This window comes from Vulpes lagopus, chromosome X, assembly GCF_018345385.1.
Source record: "Vulpes lagopus strain Blue_001 chromosome X, ASM1834538v1, whole genome shotgun sequence".
Lineage (NCBI taxonomy): Eukaryota > Metazoa > Chordata > Mammalia > Carnivora > Canidae > Vulpes > Vulpes lagopus.
Genome location: NC_054848.1, coordinates 71950199 through 71969884, shown reverse-complemented (window position 1 = coordinate 71969884; position 19686 = coordinate 71950199). Strand labels below are relative to the sequence as shown.

Genomic DNA, 19686 nt, shown 5'->3' with positions numbered 1-19686 from the left:
TTGGGTTTTGGCCATTCTAGTAGGTGTGTAGAGCATCTCCTTTTTAACTTGCAATTTTCTAATGACACATAATTATAAGCTTCTCTTCAGATGCTTAGTTGCCATCTGTAAATTTTCTCTGGTGTGATATCTGTTCAGAACTTTGATCCATTTTTTAATTGAGTTGTTCATTCTCCTATTGAATAATAAGAGTTCTTTGCAAATTTTGAATAGATTTTTTTTAATCAGTTGTGTCTTTTGGAAATATTGTCTCCCAGTCTTTGGCTTATCTTATCATTCTCTTGACATTGTCTTGTATAGATCAGAATATTTTATTTATTTATTTTTATTTTTTTAGAATACTTTAATTTTAATGAAGTCCAGTTTATCAATTACTTTTTTCGTGGATAATGCCATAAGTGTTGTACCTAAAAAGCCATCACCATACTCGATGTCATCTAGGTTTTCTCTTATGTTATCTTTTAGGAATTTTATATTTTTGTGTTTTACATCTACATCTATGATCCATTTTAAATTGATTTTTATAAAGGGTGCAAGGTTCCCTTTATAAAAGGGTTCTAGATTCATTTTGTTTTTGCATGTGAGTGACCAGTTGTTTTATACAGCACCATTTATTGAAAAGACTATCTTTGTTTTGCTGTATTGCCTTTCTTCCTTTTTTTTCAAGTTTTCTTTTTTTAAGATTTTATTTATTTATTCATGAGAGACAGAGAGAGAGAGGAAGAAGCAGAGACAGAGGGAGAAGCAGGTTCCAGGCAGGGAGCCTGATGTGGGACTCAATCCCCGGTCTCCAGGATCAGGCCCTAGGCTGAAGGCAGCGCTAAACTGCTGAGCCACCCCGGCTGCCCAGTATTGCCTTTCTTCCTTTGTCAAAGAGCAATTAATTATATTTATGGGGGTCTATTTCTAGGCTCCTTATTATGTTCCATTCCTCTATTTATTCTTTCACCCATACCCCACTATCTTGATGATAATGATGATTATATATATTAGACCTTCAACTCTGTGCTTCTTTAATATTGAGTTGACTACTCTGTTTTTTTTTATGTTTGTTTGTTTGTTTTTGTTTTTGCTTTGTAAGGTCTTTGTCTGGTTATAGTATTAGAGTAAGTTTGGCCCCATTGATTGAATTTAAAAGTATTCCCTCTGCTCTTATCATCTGGAACACATTGTAAGGAAATGGTATAACTTATTCCTTAAATGGTAGAATTTATAAGTTAACCTATCTGAGCCTCATGTTTACTCTTTTATTTTTATTTTTTTTTAATTTTTTTTAATTTTTATTTATTTATGATAGTCACAGAGAGAGGGAGAGAGAAAGGCAGAGACATAGGCAGAGGGAGAAGCAGGCTCCATGCACTGGGAGCCCGACGTGGGATTCAATCCCGGGTCTCCAGGATCGCGCCCTGGGCCAAAGGCAGGCGCTAAACCACTGCGCCACCCAGGGATCCCTGTTTACTCTTTTAAAATGTTATTAATTATTGATTCAATTTATTTAATAAATATAGACCTATTTAAATCATCTATTTCTTCTTATATGAGAATTAGTTTGTCAATATCCACAAAATAACTTGCTGGAATTTTTATTAGAACTGTAATGAATCTATATATCAAATTGAAAAGAACTGACATCTTGACAAAATTGAGTCTTCCTATCCATGAACATGGATTATCTCCAATTCTTTATTTCTTCTTTGATATCTTTCATTAGAGTTTGTAGTTTTCCTCATATAAATCTTCATATTTCATTATATTTATACTTAGGTATGCTATTCTTTTGGTTGTTAGTATAAATGGTAATACAGGGCAGCCCCGGTGGCTCAGTGGTTTAGTGCTGCCTTCACCCCATGGCCTGATCCTGGAGGCCCAGTATAGAGTCCCACATCAGGCTCCCTGTATGGAGCCTGCTTCTCCCTCTGCCTGTGTCTCTGCCTCTCTCGGTCTCTTTGTTTGTGTGTCTCTCATGAATAAATAAATAAAATATTTTGGGATCCCTGGGTGGCGCAGTGGTTTGGCGCTTGCCTTTGGCCCAGGGCGCGATCCTGGAGACCCGGGATCGAATCCCACATTGGGCTCCCGGTGCATGGAGCCTGCTTCTCCCTCTGCCTCTGTCTCTGCCTCTCTCTCTCTCTCTGTTACTATCATAAATAAATTTAAAAAAAATAAATAAAATATTTTTAAAAAATGGTAATATATTTTTAATTTCAAATTCCATTTGTTCACTGAAATATAGAAAAATAACTGATTTTCATTCAAAGAGTTTTTTTGTCAATTTTTTTGGATTTTCTGCATAGATGAACTTATCATCTACAAATAAAGACAGTTCAATTTTTTCTTTCCAAGTTTTATATGTTTGATTTCCTTTTCTTGTCTTTTCTTGTCTTATTGCATTAGCTAGGACATCTAGTACAATATTAAAAAGGACTGGTGAGAGGAAACATCTTTGTCTTATTCCTGATATTAGTGAGAATACTTCAATTTCTTCAGCATTAAATGTAATGTTAGCTATAGATGTTTTTTTCTAAATGTTCTTTATCAAGTTGAGGAAGTTTCTCTCTGCTCCTACTCAGAGCTTTAATCATGAGTAAGTGTTGGATTTTGTCAAATGCTTTTCTGCATCTATGCATCTATTCATATGATCATAGGATTCTTCTTTAGTGTGTTGATGTATAAAGTATGTTAATTGATTTTTGAATGTTGAACCATTTTTGTACACCTGAGATTATCCCATTTGGTCATGATAAATATTTCATTTTATGCATTGTTAGGTTTTATTTGTTAATATTTTATTGAGGATTTTTACACCTATGTTCATGAGAGATATTAGTCTGTAGTTTTGAGGCTTTTGTTTTGTTTTGTTTTGTTTTTGTCTTATAAGGTCTTTGTCTGGTTATGGTATTAGAGTGACTCTGGCTCCATTGATTGACTTTAAAAGTATTCCCTCTGCTCTTATCATCTGGAATACATTGTAAGGAAATGGTATAACCTATTCCTTAAATGGTTGGTAGAACTCATAAGTAAACTTATCTGGGGCTCATGTCTTCTGTTTTAGAATGTTATTAATTATTGATTCAATTTATTTGATAAATATAGACCTATTTAAATTGCCTATTTCTTGTCATGTGAGCTTTGGGAGACTGTCTTTTTCAAGGAATGGGTCCATTTAATCTAGGTTATCAAATTTGTGGGCATAGAAGTTGTTTATAATATTCATTTATTATCCTTTCACACACATCTGTAGTGATATCCTCTTTCTAATTTTTGATATTAGTAGTTTGTACCTTTTTTAAAAAAATTTTCTTAGCCTGTCTAGAGGCTTTTTGAGTGTTTTTATTTTTTTTCAAAGAACCAGCTTTTGGTTTTGTTGATTTTCTTTGTTTATTTCCTGTTTTCAATTTCACTGATTTCAGCTCTGATTTTTATTCTTTATTTTCTTCTGCTTTGGACTGAATTTACTCTTTTTTTCTAATTTACTAAAGTATATCTTAGTTTCTCCTGTTTACATTAGTCTCTGTTTAAATATTAGCAGAATTGGCTCTTGAGGGTATTCTTCACTATTCAGTGTGAGAATGCTATAGAGCTTCTGGAGGCAAAACTCACAAAACATGAAGCCCCTCTGATGTGGCCCCTTTGGAGATTTTAACTTTTATGGTGGTCCACACTGAGCCTCCAGCAATTCAATTCCAGTTCATTTTTTTCTACTCAGGCCTCGATTTCTATGAAAGTATGTGCTGGTGGGGTTTTGTTCTGGCAAGGTATCAGTCTCAGTATCTGACTATCTGTCTCTCCAGTTTTGAGAGCAGTGGTTTGCTCTTTGTCCTCTCTTCTCTGACTGATTAAAGAGAGAAGTTGATTTTCCTTTTGTTCAACTTTTTACTCCTCATTAAGATGGAGTGATAAATTCTAAGCAATTTATATGCTAGACTGGCATCTGGATGTCTGGATTACTTTTTGCTTCTGTTTTCAAAACACTTCCAAGTGGAATCTTTGGTTGATTACATTATGCTATACTATGGATTAAGCTAAATATTCTAACCATCACTTAGACTAAGGAAAGAAAATTTACAAGAAGGCATAGATTGTCTCCGTACACAGTGAGTGTAAGCCCTTGAAAATGTGGAATGTGGAATACGGTGTTTTCAACACCAAGTACCACAGTTTTTATGGAGAAACCTCTTACAGTCTCCAGAGGTTTTGCAAATGATCCACAGGTGTAGCTAGTTTGAGAAAGCAGATGTGTTCTTGGAGAGTTCTGTGCAAATTGAATTTCTGTTCATTGAATTTTATTTAGGATTCGTTTTAGGAAACCTCGTTCTTTAAAGTACCTCTTTGGTGAATTCTTTTGTGAAATGAATAATTGTTCCCTAATTTATCTCTTTTTGCAAATGCAAATTTTCATATGTGGCACCTTTTTTTTTCTCATTAAACTTTTGTTTTAATGGGTCTCAAAATTCTGTGACAGATTTTTGATCAAGTTGCTTCCATTAAAAAGTACTGATTTTAAAAAACTAATAACTTAAAACTGCCACACATCCACACAAAAAAAAATGATCCACAAAACATTCTCCTTTCCTTCTGAAGGTTTTACAATGCATTATTATCATTAACCAGTCTTTTACTATTAAACTGAAATGGCCAATTGACATAAACAGTTCTTTTTTTTAAATTTATTTATGATAGTCACACAGAGAGAGAGTGAGGCAGAGACATAGGAAGAGGGAGAAGCAGGCTCCGTGCACTGGGAGACCGAGGTGGGATTCAATCCCGGGTCTCCAGGATCGCGCCCTGGGCCAAAGGCAGGTGCTAAACCACTGCGCCACCCAGGGATAATGACAAAAACAATTCTGAGACCATTCTTCCACCACTGATTAAGACTGAGGTGGCAGGTATTGGTGATAATATTCATTTAGCCTTCTGAGCTTTCTGGGCATACTTGGTGACTTTTCCAGCTCCAGCTGCCTTCTTGTCCACTGCTTTGATGACACACACAGCAACCGTCTGCCTCATGTCACGAACAGCAAAATGGCCCAGAGGAGGATAGTCAGAGAAGCTCTCAACACACATAGGTTTGCCAGGAACCATATCAATAATGGAAGCATCCCCAGATTTCAAGAACTTGGGACCATCTTCCAGCTTTTTTCCAGAACAACGATCTATCTTTTCCTTAGCTCAGCAAACTTGCAAGCAATGTGAGCTGTGTGACAAACCAGCATAGGTGCATATCCAGCACTGATATGGCAAGGATGGTTCAGGATAATCACCTGAGGCATGAAGCCAGCTACTTCCTTTGGTGGGTCAGTTTGCTGTCCCCAGCTATGTTGCCATGACGAACATCGATGACAAATTCCTTCTTGACATTGAAGCCCACATTGAACCCAGCAAGAGCCTCATCAAAGCTTCATGGTGCATTTCTTTTTTTTTCTTTTTTTTAAAAAAGATTTATTTATTTTTTGAATAATAAATTTATATTTATTGGTGTTCAATTTGCCAACATAAAGAAAAACACCCAGTGATCATTCCATCATGCCCGCCTTGTGCCCATCACCCATTCACCCCCACCCCCAGCCCTCCTCCCCTTCCACCACCCCTAGTTCGTTTCCCAGAGTTAGGAGTCCTTATGTTATGTCCCCTTTTCTGATATTTCCCACACATCTCTTCTTCCTTCCCTTCTATTCCCTTTCACGATTATTTATATTCCCCAAATGAATGAGAACATATAATGTTTGTCCTTCTCCGATTGACTTATTTCACTCAGCATAATACCCTCCAGTTCTATCGTGTCGAGGAAAATGGTGGGTATTTGTCATTTCTAATGGCTGAGTAATATTCCATTGTATACATAAACCACATCTTCTTTATCCATTCATCTTTCGATGGACACCGAGGCTCCTTCCACAGATTAGCTATTGTGGACTTTGCTGCTATAAACATCGGGGTGCAGATGTCCTGGCATTTCATTACATCTGTAACTTTGGGGTAAATACCCAACAGTGCAATTGCTGGGTCGTAGGGCAGGTCAATTTTTAACTCTTTGAGGAACCTCCAACAGTTTCCCAGAGTGGCTGCACCACTTCACATTCCCACCAAAAGTGTTAGAGGGTTCCCGTTTCTCCACATCCTCTCCAACATTTGTGGTTTCCTGCCTTGTTAATTTTCCCCATTCTCACTGGTGTGAGGGGGTATCTTGGTGGTTTTGATTTGTATTTCCCTGATGGCAAGTGATGCAGAGCAATTTCTCATGCGCGTGTTGGCCATGACTATGTCTTCCTCTGTGAGATTTCTCTTCATGTCCTTGGCCCATTTCAGGATTGGATTGTTTGTTTCTTTGGTGTTGAGTTTAATAAGTTCTTTATAGATCTTGGAAACTAGCCCTTTATCTGATATGTCATTTGCAAATAACTTCTCCCATTCTGTAGGTTGTCTTTTAGTTTTGTTGACTGTATACTTTGCTGCACAAAAGCTTTTTATCTTGATGAAGTCCCAATAGTTCATTTTTGCTTTTGTTTCTTTTGCCTTCATGGATGTATCTTGCAAGGAGTTACTGTGGACAAGTTCAGAAAGGGTGTTGCCTGTGTTCTCCTCTAGGATTTTGATGGAATCTTGCCTCACATTTAGATCTTTCATCCATTTTGAGTTGATCTTTGTGGTCTAGTTTCATTCTTCTGCATGTGGATGTCCAATTTTCCCAGCACCATTTATTGAAGAGACCGTCTTTCTTCCAATGGATAGTCTTTCCTCCATTATCGACTATTAGTCGACCATAAAGCTCAGGGTCCACTTCTGGGTTCTCTATTCTGTTCCATTGATCTATGTGTCTGTTTTGTGTGCCAGGAAAACACAGTATTGATGACCACAGCTTTGTAGTACAACCTGAAATCTGGCATTGTGATGCCCCCAGCTATGGTTTTCTTTTTTAAAATTCCCCTGGCTATTCGGGTTTTTTTCTGATTCCACACAAATCTTAAAATAATTTGTTCTAACTCTCTGAAGAAAGTCCATGGGATTTTGATAAGGATTGCATTAAACATGTAAATTGCCCAGGGTAACATTGACATTTTCACAATATTAATTCTTCCAACCATGAGCATGGAATATTTTTCCATCTCTTTGTGTCTCCCCCATTTCATTCAGAAGGGTTGTATAGTTTTTAGGGTATAGATCCTTTACCTCTTTGGTTAGGTTTATTCCTAGGTATCTTATGCTTTTGGGTGCAATTATAAATGGGATTGACTACTTAATTTCTCTTTCTTCAGTCTCATTGCTAGTGTATGAAATGCCACTGATTTCTTGGCATTGATTTTGTATACTGCCATGCTACCAAATTGCTGTATGAGTTCTAGCAATCTTGGGGTGGAGGCTGTAGGTTTTCTATGTAGAGTATCATGTCATCGGCGAAGAGGGAGAGTTTGACTTCTTCGTTGCCAATTTGAATGCCTTTAATGTCTTTTTGCTGTCTGATTGCTGAGGATAGGAATTACAGTACTATGTTGAATAGCAGTGGTGAGAGTAGACATCCCTGTCTTGTTCCTGATCTTAGGGGAAAAGCTCCCAGTGCTTCCCCATTGAGAATGATATTTGCTGTGGGCTTTTCGTAGATTGCTTTTAAGATGTTGAGGAATGTTCCCTCTATCTCTACACTCTGAAGAGTTTTGATCAGGAATGGATGCTGTCTTTTGTCAAATGCTTTCTATGCATCTAATGAGAGGATCATATGGTTCTTGGTTTTTCTCTTGCTGATATGATGAATCACATTGATTGTTTTACTAGTGTTGAACCAGCCTTGTGTCCCAGGAATAAATCCTACTTGGTCATGGTGAATAATTTTCTTAATGTACTATTCGATCCTATTGGCTAGTATCTTGTTGAGAATTTTTGCATCCATTTCATCAGGTATATTGATCTATAGTTCTCCTTTTTGGTGGGGTCTTTGGTTTTGGAATTAAGGTTATGCTGGCCTCATAGAATGAATTTGGAAAAACTCCATCTCTTACTATCTTTCCAAACAGCTTTAGTAGAATAGGTATGGTTTCTTCTTTAAACGTTTGATAGAATTCCCCTGGGAAGCCATCTGGCCCTGGACTTTTGTGTCTTGGGAGGTTTTTGATGACTGCTTCAATTTCCTCCCTGGTTATTGGCCTGTTCAGGTTTTCTATTTCTTCTTGTTCCAGTTTTGGTAGTTTGTGGCTTTCCAGGTATGCGTCATTTCTTCTAGATTGCCTAATTTATTGGCGTACAGCTGTTCATAATGTATTTTTAAAATCGTTTCTATTTCCTTGGTGATGGTAGTGATCTCTCCTTTCTCATTCATGATTTTATTAATTTGAGTATTCTCTCTTCTTTTTAATAAGGCTGGTGAATGGTTTATCTATCTTATTAATTTTTTCAAAGAACTATCTCCTGGTTTTGTTGATCCGTTCCACAGTTCTTCTGGTCTGAATTTCGTTGAGTTGTGCTCAAATCTTTATTAACGCTTTTCTTCTGCTGGGTGTAGGATCTATTTGCTGTTTTTTCTCCAGCTCCTTTATGTGTAAGGTTATCTTTTGTATTTGAGTTGTTTCCAGTTTTTGAATGGATGCTTGCATTGCAATGTATTTCCCCCTTAGGACTGCTTTTGCTGCATCCCAAAGATTTTGAATGTTCGTATCTTCATTATCATTAGTTTCCATGAATCTTTTTAATTCTTCCTTAATTTCCTGGTTGACCCTTTCATCTTTTAGCAGGATGGTCCTTAACCTCCACGTGTTTGAAGTCCTTCCAAACTTCTTGTTGTGACTTAGTTCTAATATCAAGGCATTATGGTCTGAGAATATGCAGGGAACGATCCCAATCTTTTGGTATCAGTTCAGACCCGATTTGTGACCCAGTATGTGGTCTATTCTGGAGAAAGATCCATGTGCACTCGAGAAGAATGTGTATCCAGTTGAGTTTGGATGTAAAGTTCTGTAGATATCTGTGAAATCCATCTGGTCCAGTGTATCATTTAAAGCTCTCATTTCTTTGGATACGTTGTGTTTAGAAGACCTATTGAGGGTAGAAAGTGCTAGATTGAAGTCACCAATTTTAAGTGTATTATTATCTAGGTATGTCTTAACTTTGGTTATTAATTGATATATTTGGCAGCTACCACATTCGGGGCATATATACTGAGGATTGTTAAGTCCTCTTGTTGGATAGATCCTTTAAGTATGAGATAGTGTCCCTCTTCATCTCTCACTACAGTCTTCGGGGTAAATTTTAGTTTATCTGATATAAGGATTGTTACCCCTGCTTTCTTTTGAGGACCATTTGAATGGTAAATGGTTCTCCAACCTTTTATTTTCAGGCTGTAGGTGGCCTTCTGTCTCAAATGAGTCTCTTGTAGACAGCAAATAGTTGGGTCCTGCTTTTTTACCCAGTCTGAAACCATGCATCTTTTGATGGGGTCATTAAGACCGTTCATGTTCAGAGTTACTATTGAAAGACATGAGTTTAGTGTCATCATGCTATCTGTTCAGTCCTTGTTTTAGTGGATTGCTTCACTGGACTTCTTCTTAAAGGGGAATTTTAAGAGTCCCCCTTAAAATTTCTTGCAGAGCTGGTTTTGAGGTCACATATTCTTTCACTTCCTGCCTGTCTTGGAAGCTCTTTATCTCTCCCTCCATTTTCAAGGAGAGCCTTGCTGGATAAAGTATTCTTGGTTGCATGCTTTTCTCATTTAGGACCCTGAATATATCCTGCCAGCCCTTCCTGGCCTTCCAGGTCTCTGTGGAGAGGTCTGATGTTATCCTAATACTCCTCCCCATAAAAGTCAGGGATTTCTTGTCTCTTGCTGCTTTAAGGATATTCTCTTTATCTTTTGAAATTGCAAGCGTCACTATTAAATGTCGAGATGTTGAACAGTTTTTATTGATTTTAGGGGGGGATCTCTCTATTTCCTAGATCTGAATGCCTGTTTCTCTTCCCAGATTAGGAAAGTTTTCAGCTAGGATTTGTTCATCAAATACATATTCTCGCCTTCTGGCCCTTTTTGCGCCCTTGGGATCCCCAGTTAAACGTAGGTTTTTCTTCCTCAGGCTGTCTTTTATTTCCCTTAATCTATCCTCATGGTATTTTAATTGTTCGTTTCTTTTTTCCTCAGTTTCCCTCTTTGCCATCAACTTGTCTTCTATGTCACTCCCTCGTTCTTCCACCTCGTTAACCCTAGTCATTAGGACTTCTAGTTTGGATTGCATCTCATTCAATTGATTTTTAATTTCTGCCTGATTAGATCTAATATCTGCAGTCATGAAGTCTCTTGAATCCTTTATGCTTTTTTCGAGAGCCACCAGTAGCTGTATCATAGTGCTTCTGAATTGGCTTTCTGACATTGAATTGTAATCCAGATTTTGTAACTCTGTGGGAGAGAGGACTGTTTCTGATTCTTTCTTTCGAGGTGAGGTTTTTCTTCTAGTCATTTTGCTCAGTGCAGAGTGGCCAAAAGCAAGTTGTATTGGGAAAAGGAGAAAAAGAGATTAGAAAAAGAAGGAAAGAAAAGAGAAAATGAAAAAAAGAAAAAAAAGGAATTAAAAAGAAAAAAAGAGAAGAAAGAGAGAATGAAAAAGAAAGCAAGGAAAAACAATGGTGGGGGAAGCAAACAGAAATTAAAAAACAAAAAAAAGCAAAAAAACCCAAAACCACGGGGAGAGTATCTTCTGATTCTGTATACTTTAAGTCTCTTGACTTCCCCTGGAACTGGTCCGTTTAGCTGGTCTTCTGGGGGTGGGGCCTGTTGTGCTGATTTTCAGGTGTTAGCACTTGGGGGAGCTGCTCTGCCCCATGCCTGGTGCAGGGCTCTGTGGGCGTTTTTTTTTCCCAGTGAGGCCCCAGGAGGAACAACCACAATGGCAGCGGCCAGCTCTGGAAACCTGGATTCAGCCCCCGCAGTAACTCCGGGGCTCTCCATCTGTAGGGCCTGGAGGCTCCGGGGCGGGGCCTCTGATCTGCTCAGCTCGGGGCAGGAGTGTCCTTGTCCTGGGCCCTCCTGGCCTCTGCCTGTCTCGGGGGGAGGCCGGATCCTGGGCTGTGTCCCGGGGCCCAGTGCTCCCAGGCCTGCACTGTTGGATTCGCGCCCCAGCGGGGCAGTGGCCTCTCTGCGGAGCCGCCGCCCGAGCCCCTCCGAGCTGCTCCGGGTCCCGCCGTGTGCGCTGCAGCCCTTAGGGAGCTCGGCGCACTCTCCCCGGGGCGCAGGTGTCTGTTAGTGTCCCCGGGAGCCCGAGGGCATCCCCGTCCTCCTGGGTCCTGCTCTAACTCCCTACGAGCCCCTTTCCGCCCGGGAAGATTGGTGCAGCTCCTGCTTCTCCTGTACGGGGCTTTCCTGTCCTGTGGACACTCGCCCCAGCCTTAGCCCTGGCCCTCGCGGGGCCCCTCCCCCTTGGAGGCCTTTTGTGTCTTTATTTCTTTTTTCCCCGTCTTCCTACCTTGATAGAAGCGTGAACTCTTCTCACTGTAGCGTTCCAGCTGTTCTCTCTTTAAATCTCAGGCCGAATTCGTAGAGTTTCAGGATGATTTGAAGATTATCTAGGTAATTTGGTGGGGACAGGTGATTTGGGGACCCTACTCTTCAGCCATCTTGCTCCTCCGCTCTCCTGCCTTTTCTATAAGTAGTTTATTTGCCTTTTCTTTAAGTCACCAGGCAGGCACACAATGGGAAGTTTGCCTGATGTTACATATGCATTAAAAACATTAGTTTCATTATGTGTACTTGCCTACTGTCAAAAGATAATTTTCACTAAAAGGTAAAACCATGACTGACACACAGATATAAAATGTCCACCTGTTAGTGATTTTATTTAAGTTGTTTAATGTTTTATTAATTTAAGTGAGGGAACTTGGAAAAGTTGTCCAAAAAACAGACACATTTATAGATCTCAAATACTAAAATGGATTTGCAAATGGAAAATGGATTCCTTTCTTTCTTTTTCTTCTTCTTTTTTATGATGGAAGGCATCCCTCCCTGGGATAGAAGTTATTTTCATGTATATAGGTAAGAATAATTTGCATTATTACCATCAATTCTATACAACTTATAGAATTATAAAATACGTCAAAACCAATGAAAGACTAGAAAACCCGATAAACTTGGAGGATGTGCCCTAAACAATGCATAGTTTTTCACTGAGGCACAAATGTTTCCCAACACTACTGAAGAATACCTAATAGCTTTCTATTGCTACTAAATCCTAAGTTATCTGCTTGACTTATGAATCTCTTCTTAACCTTCTTTGATTTATATATTTTGCTTAATTTGTCATGTCCTCTTTTCTGCCTTCCAATTTTTATTGAAAAATCCTATTTTTGATAACTTTAATTTAATATAAAATTAATGCATATTCATTTTTAAAGGTCTGTAAAATACAGAAAAGCTGTAAAGAAGAGTGAAAATTATCAATAATCCTACCACATCTAGTGGAGGAGATAAACTAAAACTGTTAACGGTCAAGAGAGTTTGGAGGTCCTTTTACCTATATTGTTCCATAGCTCTCAACACCTAATTTGCTAATGGCTCTGTTTACTACTAGGTGAAGACTTCTGCCCTTGCTGTGGCCTAGATTTCAGAAAGTCACCACCTGCTGATTTAGTGTGCCTTTTCTTTTCACTATAATAAATGTTTCTGCTATGCAGACTCAGTCATTGTGCTCATCATAACAAAGCATATCCCTTGTTCTTCTAAACCCACCGATCTATGGCATTCCTATGTACCTCTCCATGAAATTGCAGTGGAGCTTACACATAAAGTACATCAAAGGAATTTGGGAAATCAGAAATATTAAACCAGTTTTTCTCCATTTGCTTTGGTTTGGAAAGAGTAGGTCAATGCAGGGCTAGATGTTCCAGAGGATATTTAAACTGGAAAGACGTCCACCCTCAAATGCAGGAGCCAATGGCACATCAATTGCCAACATATGAAATACATATTTGGCCCAACCAGTTGTCACATTTAACAATGAACTCTGAAAACAAAAGCTTTGATTTGTAACATTTGTCAATTTCCATGGTAAAAATATTCCCACCATGGCTGATTTTAAACTATTACCAATGATGTAACTGAACATAAAGTTGGGAAGAGACTGTGCTCAGTAAGTTATCCCAAGGGGCAGTAGGGGCCAGCTCTACTACAATAGTGTCTCCTCCCCAGTACCACACACACACACACACACAGAGGCCTATGCATGGAAGACACCCGGTCAGAGCCAACTTCAGAGAGAATCATGCTAACATCAGCTAGTTGAGTATGATCTCACCAAGTGACTCACAAGGGTTTTGCAGCTAGAAGGGCCTTAAATCATCACATCACCTTTCCTTCCTTTTGCCTTAGAATTGGGCTTAGGGGGATCCCTGGGTGGCGCAGCGGTTTGGCGCCTGCCTTTGGCCCAGGGCGCGATCCTGGAGACCCGGGATCGAATCCCACATCGGGCTCCCGGTGCATGGAGCCTGCTTCTCCCTCTGCCTGTGTCTCTGCCTCTCTCTCTCTCTCTGTGACTATCATAAATAAATATATATATATATATATATATATATATATATATATATATAAAAAGAATTGGGCTTAGGTTGGTTATTCTGTACAGCTATTCTGGTCCAGGTATATGAGGACTCAAGTGAGCCAGAGTCAATCTCCCTCTATAACAGTCACAAAATCAGATTTCTGCTTTATAGTAAACACAGATTAGATAGGAAAATTCCACTCCAAGGGGACACCTGTGGATTGGGGCTCTCTGACATAATACCTATTTTACTAGACACAAACACCTAGTATCAGTGTTCAAATTTGCTGTTTTGTTGTCCAGGTGGGCATTCAGCCATGGACTTATCATATAGGTCCAGGGAAAGGTCTTAATAAGCTTATTTATTTATTTATTTATTTATTTATTTATTTAATTCAATAGCATTATAAACATGTAATTTATATACCACAAAATCCACTCATTTTAAATGTACAGTTAATTTTTGTGTTTAGCACATTTATAGAATTATACAACCATCACCACAGTCTAATTTTAGGACAGTTTTATCACCTCAGATAGATATTCCATATCAATAAGCAGTCAATCCCCATTCCCACTACCCTCCCCACTCAGCCCTAAGGAACCACTTTCTGTCTTTATGGATTAGCAAATTGTGGACATTTGATAATGAATCACATCTTTTGTGGCCTTTTACACCTGGCTTATTTCACTTACTGCAATGTTTTTAGGGTTCATCATGTTTAGCATATATCATTACTTATTCTTTTTTTGCTGAATAATGTTCCATTTTATGATATATCGCATTTTGTTATCCATTAAAAAGTTGGGGAGCATATGGAGTGTTTCCATCCTTTAACTATTATGAATAATGTCACTATGACCATTTGTGTACAAGTTTTTGTGTGGACTTTTTTTTCTCTTCTCTTCTGTATATAGGTGGTGACAAGTCTCTACCCTAAGCTATCTTCCCATGGGGTGTCCTAGATTTAAGAAGTACTGGGGAGAGGTTGCATAAATTGGGATACCCAGCAACTACTGAAGGTACTTCAGAAGGAAAGACAACCTCTGCCCTGGCCTTAGAGGCAAGTGTGTTACTCTTTTTCTACTAGAAGAATAATGAATTTTATTGACTTTTAAGGAAGATTCAGTGTTGAAATAATAAATATTTATAAATATAGTATAGTTTTGTATTATCCTTTTTATTGGCCTACAATATAACATAAGCATCTTTCAATCATGAGCAATTCTTCAAAAACATAATTTCAATTGCCATATAGTATCCCCATGTATTATACTATAATTTATTTAATTATTTATCTATTTGGGAAGTATTCAGGATTTTTCATTGTTATAAGGTGCATAAAGATGTATTTTGTTGCATTTTAAATTTATTTGGTTGTTTTTATATTAGTGGAATTGCTGGGTCAAAGGGTGTGAATATTTTTAGTTTGTATTACTGATTCAAAGGCCAATTTAACTCTATGTATACCATAAAGCCTTCTGTAGCCACTATAGCTAGGTTAGTAAGTCCCCTCTTTCTTTGAACCAGCTTCACTTACAGCAATTACTACACAGGGATTTCATTCAATTTTCCCTTAATTTTCTTTCTTTCTTTTTTTCTTTTTCTTTCTTTCTTTCTTTCTTTCTTTCTTTCTTTCTTTCTTTCTTTCTTCTTTCTTTCTTTTCTTTCTTCTTTCTTCTTTCTTCTTTCTTTCTTTCTTTTTCTTTCTTTCTTTCTTCTTTTCATGTAGTAATGGTTATACTGCAAGCTCACAGCAATGAAGTACATGCCCTTTATTTTAAAATTTTCCCAAAATTTTCTTTAAATTTTATGTAAAACAGGAACAGTATTCTCAATTTCTCAGAAAAACAAGCATTTCGAACAACAAACAGAACTCTTCTAAATACAAGAATTATGAATTTGTTGACATTGTAGCTCACTTGAGTCTGCTCCCTTAACCTTCCAAGTTTGATAACACTGTTTCTTCAATTACTAGATTTGCATATTCTAGTAACCCTAGAAAAGCTTATATTTTATGTTATAATAACTTCTTCTCTAGCCTATGACCTTTTGTACTTGAATTAGTGGAACTGGGCAGCCCCAGTGGCCCAGCGGTTTAGTGCCACCTTCAGCCCAGGGCTTTATCTTGGAGACCCGGGATTGAGTCCCATGTCAGGCTCCCTGCATAGAACCTGCCTCTCTTTCTGTGTGTCTCTCATGAATAAATAAATAAAATCTTAAAAAAAAGAATTAGTAGAACAGATCCAGCTAATCCTTCCTGCAGTTAAAACAAATACCCCTCCTAATGTCTTCAGTTCTTTTCATTAACCCTAAGAAAGGGTCAAAAGAGTAGACAATAGAATAAGACTCATATTGACTGCAGTCCTCGATTTACTAGATTTAGGGATGAGATTAATTTTTCAGTCAAGCATAATTTAAAAAAATGTAGTTATCCAGAAATTAGGAAGCATGAGCTTTAGGCCCACCTAAGCACTAAGTCCATGAACTTTAGAATGTTACTTAGCCTTCCTGGGCCTCAATTTCTTTCCCTATTTTAGTAGGCAGAGCAATGGTCCTCAAAGATGTACACATCCTAATTTTCTGAACCTGTAAATATTAGGTTACATGGCAAAAAAGGGGCTTTGCATATGTGATTAAGAATCTCAAGCTGATAAGAGTAGTCAGATTAACCAGGTGGGTTAAATATAACTACAAAGGTCTGTAAAAGTAGAAGGCAGAAAAATTCAGATATGCCTTTGAAGATGGAAGAATGAACCAGGAGCCAAGAAGTGCAGAAGTATTTAGAAGCTGGAAAATGCAAGGAAGTGGATTCTGAGACTCTACAAAAAGAAATATAACCCTGACAAGTCCTTGCTTTTAGCCTAGTGAGACACATTGCAGACTTCTGACCTACAAAACTACAACATAATACATTTCTGTTATTTTAAGCAACTAAATTTGTGGTGATTTGTTATAGCAGCAATAGAAATTTAGTACACTATTAGGGATAGGATGAATGATATAATGTGTATTAGGCCTGTCAGATGTGAATTATATAATTTCACACCTCTTAACATAGTACTTAGGTATCTGTAAGAAGGAACAGGTAGTCATTATTAGAAATACTTGCATTAAAAAAAAGAAATACTTGCATTATTCATCAAACATGAAATAGTATTTAATATCCATGTATATTGAAGGACAATAATTACAAAGTTATTTTATGCTTATATTTGGTGGGTGATTGCTTGGTAATATTATTTATACTCCTTAGTTTTCACATGAGGAAATTGAAGCCTAGGGTAGTTTAATGACTGGCCTAAGTTTCCAAGGGTGAAAACAGGATTCAAACCTAGGAAGCATAACTACAAAACCTAAATTCACTATATTCACCTTACTATACTGTCTCCTAAGATTAGTGTAAGTGTGTGATGATAGGGAAGAACAGGTCCTGGAAGGTTTGTTGGGCTCCTGACATCTACATAGGAATTTTTTAAGGTCTCCACAGTCATAGTCCTACTCATCTTCTTACACATTTTGAACCAACTGGGAAGGAAGAATCAGATAGAAAACAAAATATCATCTGTAATGTTTATAAATATGCCTAGCTTAAATTTGAAGTCACAATAGAACTTTTTTAAACCATCTCTGTAAATTGATCCAACTTTCTCATCAAATAGCAGAACCAAGAAGTCATACATTTCTCCAGATTTTGCCAATCAGATGAGGCACTTCTCACTCTATGAGAAAGGAGGAAAGGAATTTCTATTAGAAAAGTAAATTTCTGGTACCCATCCAACTTGTTCTAGCAAAGTGTTCTAAGTCGCTACATCCTCTCTTCTGCTTCAACATCTGCATTTTTCAGAGCCTGAAAATTTTTTGGCTCAATTTTTTTTATAGATAAATGTTCTAGTCATCTATTTAGTAATATAAGAATTACATTTTTGATATAACATTATACTTCATTCTCCCCTCCCGTTAGAAAATATAGATAAGAATATCTCAGAGGTTACTAAAGCAAATAATTCTTTTCAAAATTCAGTAGTTTCAATCAACCACTACAATTTTTTGGCCAATAATATCAACGTATTATTATATTAATATAATGGTAATCAAATTTATGCCTCATGTCATAAACTGATGGTACAAGAGTCAGAAATTTCTTTTTATATATCCCAGAATGCCTATATTTATTTATTTTATTTTTTTAATTTTTAAAAAAATTAATAATAAAGAATGCCTATATTTAAAGCTATAATTTTCTTCAGTTTTGGCTTCTATAAAATTCTGGAATTTACAAAAAGAGACATTACTAATGGTGTTACTGTGAACAAAATACACCTGTAGGGAACATGTAGAATTGTTCACAAACACACATCTATAGACATTGGGTTGGCCAAGCCTATTCTCTGCATCTAGATTCTACAGACTCCTTTTCAAGACGTTTAAAGTCATCAATCCATGGCAGTAACTGGTTATTTACTTTAAACAAAGCACCAGGACTTAGCCATTCTTTGAAGCTAGAATCCACAATTGACTCCGTATTTTTCAGACATTTCAGGAAACTTGCTATTTACTACTAGCTCTTCATGTATTTTCTTCCAATTCTTTACTTGTAGTACTTTCAAAGTTATAGGTTGTTTTAAAAAAATCTTTATGAAAAGTTGGTCTGTGTGTAGGAACAGATTTAACTTTCTTAATTATGTGTTTCAGTTCTTAATGCTAACTCTATTCTGTTTTCAAATCCAGGTTAACTTTAAAGCTAGGGCTAATTTTAAGCATTTTTTTCTTGATTAAAATGAGCTTTACTGTGATCTTAAGAATCATATAAGATCCCTTCTGTTTCTCTATATAGAACCTTAGACTATTATTGAACAGAACACTGTACTGAAAGTGAAGAAAATAGATTCTTGTTCCTATTAAGAGTAAGGCCATGACTGATCTTAGCTGTAATATAAGGAATAATCTCCCAAGTAATATACCCCAGCTGGGTTGAATATCCTGCATTGAAAGGCTTTGCAGTACATAAGTACAAGGCATTAATAGATTCATAGCAATTCTTTCCATTACCAAATTACTGAACAATTTTTCTGTATAAATTATCATTTGTTATGTTTACCAAATATAACATATCATACAGATTATAGAAAAGTGCAAATATTACTAATAGCAAATATCCATAGTGATAGTTATACATTGACCATATTTATTTTTTCTAACTTAATCCTTCTATGATATACAAAATGAATAAATTATATTGATTTATTTATTGTTCTGTTTCCTGATGGGGCTGATTTATTTGTTCTTCTTTTGGTACTTTCCATACCTTAAATCTGTGAATATTTTGTATGTTCTGTTGCCTTACTTTTACATCATACTTTATTTTTAAACAGAGAATAATCATTTTCAAAAATTGAAAAATACATTTTAGATTGTGATCAGAGGCAAAAAGGTGTAACCTTTGAACATGTTTATTTTGTATCATTGTAATTCACTCCTCAGTTTCTGAATTCAGTGTCCTTCAAAGAAAGCCTGAAACCTATATGCTAAGTGAGGCAAAGTTAGACGAAGTTAGTGAGGCAAAGTTAGGCACTGAGATTTCTAATTTAGTTTCTTTGACAGGTGAAATCACATATATCTATAAATTCCTGGTACTTACTCAGCCATAACTACAGATGAGAGCAGGAAGATTTTATTGCCAACACTGGCATTCATTTGCTTTGAGGATTTTTTCCACACTTCTCTTTTTTTAGTTCACAATAGGAAACCTAGTCATTTTAGATGGATTACATCTGTTTCTGAGCAAATCAAATACATTTAGAGCTCTCCCAACATGCATGTGGAATATGTGAGGTGTCAAGAAATTCACTGTTTTCTAGAAAGTATAAATCTGTAAGGCAAAGTTGGATAATTCCTGTCTTCTCAGTCTTGGCCATGCTCAGGGTTCCTCTCTTTTGCTTGTTTTGTTTTATTTGTGACTTGATGAATTGGTCTCTTTATTAGGCAGAACTGAGGCTGAGAAATATGGTTACATTGTTCCTGCAGTCCCTGACTCCATATCCTAGGTTTCAGCCAGTGAGCCCGAAAAGAGCTTTGACTTTCCTGTCTCCATTCACTCTAGATGTAATGATCCTTCTTTTTCTTCTTATTAAATTCAGTAATTTCCCCCACCCACACATATGCACATAGTAGTTTTTTTCA

At 37.0% G+C, this 19686-nt stretch overlaps 1 pseudogene; it reads right to left on the bottom strand.

Annotated features, from left to right (window-relative positions):
- Positions 1 to 4838: 4838 nt before the first annotated feature.
- LOC121482792 lies at positions 4839 to 5409 on the bottom strand (annotated as a pseudogene).
- Between the last annotated feature and the right edge of the window lie 14277 nt (positions 5410 to 19686).